Raw genomic sequence first — 10,771 nt, 5'->3', positions numbered from 1 at the left:
TTTGAGACAGAGTCTTGCTCTGTCGCCCAGGTTGGAGTTCAGTGGTGTGATCTCGGCTCACTGCAAGCTCTGCCTCCTGGGTGCACACCATTCTCTGCCTCAGCCCCCCGAGTAGCTGGGACAACAGGTGCCCGCCACCATGTCCAGCTAACTTCTTGTTGTATTTTTAGCAGAGATGGGGTTTCACCATGTTAGCTAGGATGGTCTCGATCTCCTGATCTTGTGATCCACCCACCTCGACCTCCCAAAGTGCTAGGATTACAGGCGTGAGCCACTGCACCTGGCCTAAATTTTATATATTCCAGTAGATGTGTATCCTGGCATTTTGTTTTACTTTGCATTTCTTTAATAACTAATGATGTTGAGCACCCATATGTGTGTTTATTATATATGTATGTATACATATATACGCACACATACATTCTTTGCTGAAAAGTCTAGTCATATTATTTGCCTAATTAAAATTTTGGCTTGTTTACTTACACTAATTTGTGGGGTTCTTTATATATTCTGGCTACCAGTTTTTTTCTCTTTTGCTAGGTTAAATGTAATCACCCATCTCACTCAAGAAATATCTATTTATTGAAGAAAAATGAAAACTTGTGTTAAGAGAAAAACATGTATACTAACGATAATAGAGGTTTTGTACATAATTAAAATGGGAAATAACCCAAATATTCTTCATCTAGCGAGTGGATAAACAGTGATACAGACTTACAATGGAGCTCTAATTAGCAATAAAAAAAATGAACTACAAATACATGCATCCAGCATAGATGAATTTCAAAGCATTATGCTAAGTGAAAGAATCCAGATTTTAAAAACCACATGCTATAAAGTTCTATTTATATGACCGCTGAAACAGGCAAATTTATAGGGATTAAAAACAGATGAGTATTTGCCAGAAAGTAGGAATTGGGGAGGGTGTTGACACCAAGGGCTCATGAGTTAATTGTGGCTGACGGAACTTGTATAAATTATGTTGTTAGTGTAGGTTTAAAAATCGTATATTCTTGTTAAAGCTCAGATTATATTTTCTTTTTAATGGGCAGAATTTGCTTCAAACAGATTCCAAAAACCTGACCAAGGACAAAACAAGGTGGCTGTATCTTTGATTTGATTTTATAGTGATTCCGACTGTGATTACAGTACATTTTCTATGCTGGAGTCCTCTAGCATTTTAAATGATTTTGAAGCATCTCCTTAATTTTGCCTTATTTTCTTTCTTTTTCTCATTTCTATCCTCTCTGCCTGTTATTGTGCTTTGTCTGGTGTCTATTTGCTCTGCGTGCCTCCTAATCTAGTGCTTATTTATAAGATTTGCTATTTCCTTTGTGCGGCACCCTCACTTGTTGTTTGGCTGTCTCTTTGAATTCTTCTGTGTGTTTTATGGGCTCTCTTCATTAAGTTTGTTGGTTTTAATTTCATCATGAAATTTTTGGTTAAATTTTCTTCCCCTTCTGCCATTTGCTTGGTACTTTCTTTGTTTCTGCTTTTTTTTCCCCCCGAGGTGAAGTTTTGTTCTTGTTGCCCAGGCTGGAGTGCAGTGATGCCATCTTGGCTCACACAACCTCCACCTCCCGGGTTCAAGCAATTCTCCTGCCTCAGCCTCCCCAGTAGCTGGGATTACAAGCATGTGCCACCCACACTCAGCTAATTTTTTTGTATTTTTTTTAGTAGAGACCGAAGAGTCATTTTCATGTATGTTATCCTCTTCTGAAAAGTGGTCCAAAGTTCCTTTCTAGCTTTTTTAACTAAAATACTCTCTCCATTCTGGCTACTCTGATGCATACAGATATATAGATATAGACATATACACACATATGTGTGTGTATACATTCACACACACAGTGTACCTCTACCTGGCCACACCTCTTACACCAATGGAAACCTAACCTCGTTCCAAATGACTTATCTCATGAGGCCTGAACTATATCTTTGCTTTACTAGCTCCTACCAATTTCTAGCCTCTGAAACGATCCTCTCACTTTTAGAAAGTGCATTTTACGAATGTTCTTGAATTTAACCATCTCTAGGCACTCCACAGTAGCTTATATCCCTTCTTCCCCCTTCCCTGCAAGTGCTTGCATGTAGTTTAATTGTATATCTGATCAAAGTAATTTCCACTATAGGTTGAGACTTCTGGGAAGGTATATTTGCTGGATATTTTAGTTACCTAACTCTAATCATTTAATCAGTTTTAATCATTTTAATCAGATTTAATTAGTTATCTAAATCTAGTCATAACTCTAATCTAAGTCACCATTCTCTGTTCTTCCTACTAAAATTTTCCACAGTGTCTGCATATGTCATTCTGCTGTTTTAAGCTACTGCAGTTCTTAAGCACCAGCTATGTGTGGTTTGCATTAGTCAGGGTTCTCCAGAGGGAAAGAAGCAACAGGATATATGTATATACAAAAGGGAGCTTATTAGGGAGAACTGGTTACACGAATACAAGGTGAAGTCCCACAACAGGCTGTTTGCAAGCTAGGAAAAGCGGAAACCAGTAGCATGGTGCAGTCCAAGTCCAAAAGCCCACAAATTAGGGAAACCAACAGTGCAGCCTTCAGTCTGAAGCCAAAGGCCTGGGGGCCCCTAGGAGGCTCCTGGTGAAAGTCCTAGAGTCCAAAGGCCAAATAACATGAGAAGGAGGAGAGCAAGCAAACATTTGGCATGAAAAGACAGAGAGAGCCAGAAGGCTCAGCAAGTGAGCTTATACCTCCTTTTTCCTCCTGCTTTGTTCTAACACACTGGTAGCCCATTGGCTGGTGCCCACCAATATTGAGGGTGGGTACTCCTCTCCCAGACTTCTGGCTCAAATTCCAGTTTCCTCTGGCAACGCCTTCACAGACACATTCAGAAACAGTGCTTCACAAGCCATCGAGGCATCCCTCAGTCCAGTCAAGTCGACATCTAATATTAACTATTACAAGTCCGTCCCTTGACATCTTGGCACCTGTACACATCCTCTTAAATCATACTTAATATCCAACTAAAGACAATAATAAGTTCGTAATTCTGCTAAGATAATAAAAGTATCCTTCATATAACCAAAAATACACTAACCTAAATATGATTACATAAAATTAACAATACTTTTTTTTTTTGAGATGGAGTCTGGCTCTGTTGCCCAGGCTGGAGTGCAGTGGCACATCTAAGCTCACTGCAAGCTCCGCCTCCCGGGTTCACGCCATTCTCCTGCCTCAGCCTCCCAAGTAGCTGGGACTAGAGGCACCTGCCACCAGGCCTGGCTAAATTTTTTTGTATTTTTAGTAGAGACGGGATTTCACCATGTTAGCCAGGATGGCCTTGATCTCCTGACCTCGTGATTCACCCACCTCGGCCTCCCAAAGTGCTGGGATTACAGGCATAAGCCACCACCCCTGGCCAAAATTAACAATACTTAAATGCTGATTTGAAGTCAATAAATTTTTTTTACATGATAAAAAATAATAAACGTAATAAAACAAAGATATTTGCTTAATACAGATGTGTATATGCACAAATTTATTCTTAACAAAATAAAGAGGAAATACTCATAAAAATTACCATCCTCCTTTCTTTAATTAGCCACATGGTTGCAGCTGGTATTTAATAACTACCTTATTCTACTATCCATTCTGTATTTCCTTTGCCTTTTGTAAGCACCTCTTGGCAAAAGGATTACATGTGGGAAAGGCATATCTATAGCCAGAGGAAATGTTTATTCAGTAAGATAAACTGCTACCCCTTCCATGATGAAAGTGGTCCAATGTAATCAACCTGCCACCAGGTAGCTGGTTGATCACCCAGAAGAATGAATGGTGCCATATCTATGTCTCAGTGTTGGCCTCTGCTGCTAGCAGATTGGGCAATCAGCAGTGGCCAGGGCCAGATCAGTCTTGGTGAGTGGAACTTCATGTTGCTAAGCCCATGTATAACCTCTACCATACCACTTTGCTTACAAGCCCGCTGAGCAATAACAGAAGTGACTGAAGAAAGAGGTTGAGTGTTGTCTACAGAATGAGTTATCTTATCCATTTGATTACTAAAATCCTCCTCTGCTGAGGTCACCCGTTAGTGATCATTCACATGAGACACAAATATCTTCACAATTTTTGACTATTCATAGAGGTTCATTCATATATCTCTTCCCCAAATTTCTTTGTTGCCAATTTTTCAATCATGCTCCTTCTAAGTGCCTCAACATTCAGCCAAACCATTGGCTAAAGCTCATCGATCAGTATATAATCACATATCTGGCCATTTCTCCTTCCAGGCAAAGTGCAAAACAAGGTGCAGTGCTTGACGTTTTGCCCTCTGGGAAGATTTCTCTTCACCACTGTCCTCCAGGAATGTCCCAGAAAGGAACCATAGAGCTACAGCTGTCCATTTTCAGGTGGTGCCTGCATGTCATACAGAACCATCTGTAACACGGGCCCTGGTCTTCTCTTCCTCTGTCAACTAATAATAGAGAACTCCCAAAGAGGCCATAGGTACAGGCTGAGAAAGAAAAGGCAGGGTAGCAGGAATGAGGACCATTTGGCATTTGGGCTACTTCCTTGTGTAACTTGTACCTTCAGCACCTCCTCAAGCCTGAATACATATATGCCACTTCCGTTTAATGATGGAATGTTTCTCTGCATGCCCAATTTTATTGCTAGGTGGGTCAGAAAGCACCCAGTTCATAAAAGGCAGTTTAGATTTCCTGATAACTTAGTGACCCATGCTCAGTTCCTACAATGGCCCAGTAGCAGGCCAAGAGCTGTCTTTCCAAAGGAGAATTGTTATCTGCAGAAGATGGTAGGGCCTTGCTCCAAAATCCTAGCACCCTCCCCTGTGATTCACCTATGGGGACCTGCCACAGGCTCCAAACAGCATCCCTATTTACCACTGACACCTCAACCATGACTGAATCTGCTTGATTATGTGGCCCAAGTGTCAGTACAGCTTGCACAGCAGCCTAGACCTGTTGCAGAGTCTTCTCCCGCACTCACAACTAGCAACCTTTTGAGTCACTCAATAAATAGGCCAGAGCAACACACACAAATGAGGAATGTGTTGTCTTCAAAATCCAAATGGGTCCACTAGGCATTGTGCTTCTTTCTTGGTTGTAGGAGTGGCCAGATGCAATAACTTATTCACCTTAAAAGGAATATCTTGACAGGTCCTATACCACCGGACCTCTAGAAATTTCACTGAGGTAGAAGGCCCCTGGATTTTAGTCATATTTATTTCCTATCCCCTGACATATGAACGTCTCACCAACAAGTCCATTGTGGTTTCTACTTCTTGCTTACTAGGTCCAGTCACCATAATGTCACCAATGTAATGGACCAGTTTGATATCTTACAGAAGTAAAAAGCGATCAAAATTTCTGTAAACAAGATTATGACTTAGAGCTGGAGAGTTAACATACTCCTGATTTAGAACAGTAAATGTGTATTGCTGGCTTTGAAAGCTGATGGCAAATTGCTTCTGGTGGGCCTATGGACAGGGGTGGAGAAAAAAACATTTAACTCGTACAGGATGTATCTCAAGTTACCATTCTTCTCTATTCTTCCCACTATAATTTTCTCTAGTGGCTGCATATATACTCTGCCATTTCAAGCTGCTGCTGTTCTTAAACAGCAGCTATTTGGGGTTTACAACAGTTTGATATTTTTTTTTTTGTACTTTATATTTAATTTCTTGTTTCACTGAAAAATATGTAGTTACTTCTCATTCTTTTATTTTATCTGAGTGGATTCTAGAAGATAGTGAGATTCTAAACTAAGGTAAACTCTTATATTTCTATTGGAATTCCAAGGTAAAAATAAATTGAAGCAAATTATTTTCTTTTTTTATAATCGTACTTCTTACGTATAAGATTATGAAGGTAAAAATATAACGTATGCATACAATGAAAGTCACTAAAATGTTTTTAAGTTGTCTATAGTTTTAAAAATCAATAGCATTATAAAAATTGAAAAACAAATAACTTTCTATGTTAGAACAAATTTCTTAGAACAATTCATTTTCTATGTTAGAAAGAATTATACCCATAATAGTAATAGGAATTATCCATAAATGTAAAAGAATATAAAGGAATTATATGTAATTATCACATCTTTTTTAATGTATAAAAATGGTGTACACATAACCTAACCTATTTATTCAAATAAAAGCAGATCAGTTGTTGCTCTTTCTTAAACTATTCATCTTTTTCCCATAATTCATATAGTGGTTTGTTTCTCCTGCTTGTTTTTAATGTCATTTTGCAGAACTGTCTCCATTTTTTTGTCTTTTCTGTGCCTTGCACTATAATCTTTGTCTTTCTCCCTGTCAATTATGTTGTGGAAGTCTATTTTTCCTTAGCAAAGTGTTACTTTGATGAGAAAGGTCTGGTTTCCACAGAGTAGTGCCACAACTCTAGAGTTTCCAGAAAATTATATTAAATAAATTGTTCAGATAATACTAAAAAAAAGTGTTTGTATTATTTTTAATTTAACCAGATTCAGCTATGTGAAAAGCTCAGAGCATGTGTATACTAGAGCCATGTAGATTGGTGTTTAGTATTTTGGACTGCAAAAAAAAAGAGGAAGATTTGGGGGAGTCATGAAATAGAAGGAGGGGATTGAAAACATTATCACAGGCAGGAGATAATATAAAAGGGGGGTTGAAAATGATATAGAGAGGTTGGAACAACCTATCCATATCCTACTGAATTTATTTTGTTAATCAGCAAGCTATGGGATATATTATTAAATTCCAGTAAATAGATCAAGTTCCCAGAGATTCATAGATATCAAAAATTTAAAGAAACAATATTTGCATCAAAGTGAGTTGGAAGTAAATAAAATAAGTGAGTGTATATTATACTTTAAAAATATATAACAGAAAATAAATTTGGGAGTTCAGATTTTAAATTAGAATCTATTTTACTTTAGATAATGTATAAAGCAGGGAGAAATAAAGAAGAAAATTAGGTGCAAATTAATTGCACTGCAATTTGTAGTATGACCTTGAAAAGTGTATTTTAAAGTAATTTGAAAAACAGATGGCAATAACAGCCAATTTCATTAAAATAAACTTTTCTACTCTTTAATTTTGTGTCAAAGAGGAGTTTATCATATGCATTAAATATTCTGCACTTCTTACATTTTAGCTCTCTACATTTTAACAGGATCCAAAAAAAAAAATAGTCTTTTCTATTTCCAAACTAATACTCTGGAATGATACGGCTAATTCCCCAGAGGCTCCAAACAACCAAATGCTGATGCAAAATCTATTCTGTTATTTTTAGAAAATAAAAGTTAATCTTACAGAGAAAAGAAAATAATTCTGGATTAATTGAAAGGCTTTATTTAAGTCTATTTTATCTTTATGATATATTTAAAGAAAATGATTCATTACATTACTTGGTAACTGGTATTGACCAGTGAAATTTAATGTTCAGCAATTCACATTTTTTTTTTTAAGAAAAGCAAATTCATTCTACATTGAATCTATAACATGACCAAAAATCCCTTTAAAAAACTAGGAACTTTCAAGATGATTTGTTAATTCATATATTAATTCATTTATTCATTTTTACACACACACACACACACCATACTACTTTAGTCACTAGAAAAGAGGCAAGATTTTGAAGGGCTATAATAGTGTAATTTCACCATAGTTACTATTTTAAATAGTGTTTTATATGCATATTTATCTTGCATGCTAACTGAATCTACTGGATCAATGTACAATATATGTTACTAATGGTTCATTGCATATCTTAAATAGTGAGATATGCTTAGAGAAAAAATACATTAATTTTAATTTATTCTAATGTTAAAACATTTAAAAATTAGTACATAAATTATTATTTAATTTTAATCAGTTATATTACTCTCCTATCACACTTTTAGTATTATGCACTGGAATGCGTTTTCCTCACACTAGAAATTATGATGAATTTAAACTGTTCATCATTTTTGCAATTTAAATGGCATTATTTAATAATGAACAAAATGTACATAGATAATGAGAAAAGAAGAAATGTTGAATTCTAGGCAACTATCAGTGTAAAACTGCCTAATATACAACAAATCTCAACTTATTACTCTGCTGAATAGAAATGCTAGATTTACTGACTACATGAAAAATGCATCATTTATAGAATATGATTTCAAGGAGTATTCTGATTTTATTAACAAAAAATGCTTAACATTTTTTGCATACTGTTTTAACTTATAAATGTTACTTCATTTAAGGTTTAACACTGAACGCTATGAGGAATAGTGTTTTCCCATATTTAGTTTTCCCATATTTACAAATGGGGAAAGTGAAGTATAGGAAGCCTTTGCTGACTTCTAATCACATTTTTACTGCTTATAGCCTCTTTGCATTATGTATTCCAGTAATATTTAAGTATCGGTAACAAACAAAATATTCTATATCTGTAGATTCTGTGCCCTGAACTTGATACTTCCACTATCTGAATTATGCAGACCCTACTTGTCTGAAGTTAAAGTACATTCTTATTTTTAAATCTCATATCAATATTGATATCTCCTTGGAAGTTTACATGACCTCTACAGACAGATTCGGGAAGCTCTTCAGTCCTCCATTGTATATTATTTATACTAAAATTATAGAAACAATTGTAAATGAATATGGTTTTAATTTCTCTCTTTATTACATAACATCTTTGTTTAGTATAAGCAGTAGAAAACTTCCATTTTGGGGCCAATATATTTATGACATTTAGCTAATCCAGGGTAGAATAAAGACAACTGGGAATGTAAAGCATTAAGAATCACAGAGCACCTGCCAGATATTTTCTATTCCCACTTAGGAATAGGGATTTCTGATTCCCACTGGGGAAGATTCACCATAAGTAAATTGTGCTTCCCTTTACCTGTTTTATTTGCAGCCAGATTCTGAACTATTATTAGTCCTTCGAATAGGGTGCAGTGGTAAAAGCTATTTATTTCCTCCTAAAAGTCCTTTTTTTCTTCATTTATTTTTAACCACCCATATTGTCACCTAGTTTTTTCTTAGGGGCTATCTGTTGCACTGATGGAAAGTATCAGAATGTTGCTAATCCCATGCCTAAATTAAGCTTGTAAATAATCTCTTTGTATTGCCATGTGTTTATACTTAATAGAATGGATGGATTCTTTTACACAATCCTTTCTTGATCTGCTTTATCTATGTTTTGTTAATTGTGAGCAAACTATTTGTTTTCTCTGCTCATCACTACGAAAATAATCAGACATTGACTTTCCAATATATCTCATTGATGTTAAATGTACGTATCTCTATCTCTGTTTATGTAAATGGACTCTGCTTTTTTGATGTGAGCATGCTTTTATTTAGATTGCACTTCAGTCAATTCAGCTGCTATAAAAAATTAACATAGACAGTGTGGCTTATAAACAACAGAAATCTACTTCTCATTGTTTTGGAGGATGGAAGTCTGAGATCAAGGTGCCAGCATGATCGAGTTCTGGTCAGGGTCCTCTTCCATGTTACAGACTGCCAACGTTTTGTATCCTCACACGGTTGAAAGGCAGAGCTCTTCGGAAAAAAAAAAAAAAAATAGTGTCTAATTCTGTTGCCCAGGCTGCAGTGCAGTGGCGCAGTCTCGGTTCACTTCAAGCTCCGCCTGCCGGGTTCACGCCATTCTCCTGCCTCAGCCTCCGGAGTAACTGAGACTACAGGAGCCCACCACCAGGCCTGGCTAATTTCTTTTTGTATTTTAGTAGAGACGGGGTTTCACCATGTTAGCCAGGATGGTCTTGATCTCCTGACTCGTGATCCGCCCACCTCGGCCTCCCAAAGTGCTGGGATTACAGGCGTGAGCCACCGCGCCCGGCCCAGAATATTTTTTATAAGGGCACTGATCTCATTCATGAGGACTCCACTTTTATGACCTAATTACTTCCTAAAATCCCACCTCCTAATATCATCATTTTGTGGAGTTAGGATTTCAACATAATCCTGGGTGGATAAAAATATCCAGTGTGTTATGTTTACTTGTTTCAAAAACACTTTGAATTTGAACATAATAATATATGTATTAGAATTTTATTTTCAATCTCTTTGCTACCTAACCATTTTAGCCCATTTTGTGTATTATAGAATATTGTCAAATTAATACTTATATTGTACTCTTTTATAGTATGAAGAACTTGTGAAGAATTTTCTCTGTTCCTTTCAATTATGCTTTATTGCAGAATTTAAAAAGTTATCTGTATTTTGTATGGTATATTCCTTATCTTCTTCTCTCATTATCACAGGTATTAAAGTTGTGTGTTAAAGTTAAGCTATGCCACTAAATGCTTCGGTAGATTACACTCATGAGCCCAGATTTTCAGACTTCTCTGTATCCTCACAATTATGTAGTGGTCTCCCACAGTGACTCTTGGCTTGGCCATCACTTACCCCATGGGTATTTAGCAAACGTGACATAAGCAGGAGCTTGAAAATGTTGTGCTTTTTTTCTTCCTCATTTGGTCCCGTGAAACAACCATGACCAGATACATTAACTAGCATGCTGGAGGGTTGTCAGAGATGCATGGAGAATAGCTGAGTTGACTCAGCAGAGTGCATTCTGTACCATTAGACCCCCTCAACTTTACCACAAATACATTAGTAAATCCACTAGAGATGAGTTGATCCAGCCAGGTACTCAAACCACCAGCCAATCCACGGAGTGGAAAGAAATTATTGGTGTTTTATTTTGCTTTGTGCCACTACAATTTTGGTTGTCTCACAACACTATTGAAGCCATAAGTGATTGATACTAGTGTCTGAATAT

Source organism: Colobus angolensis, unplaced genomic scaffold, assembly GCF_000951035.1.
Source record: "Colobus angolensis palliatus isolate OR3802 unplaced genomic scaffold, Cang.pa_1.0 Scaffold334, whole genome shotgun sequence".
Classification (NCBI taxonomy): domain Eukaryota; kingdom Metazoa; phylum Chordata; class Mammalia; order Primates; family Cercopithecidae; genus Colobus; species Colobus angolensis.
This window is presented reverse-complemented; position numbering follows the sequence as displayed.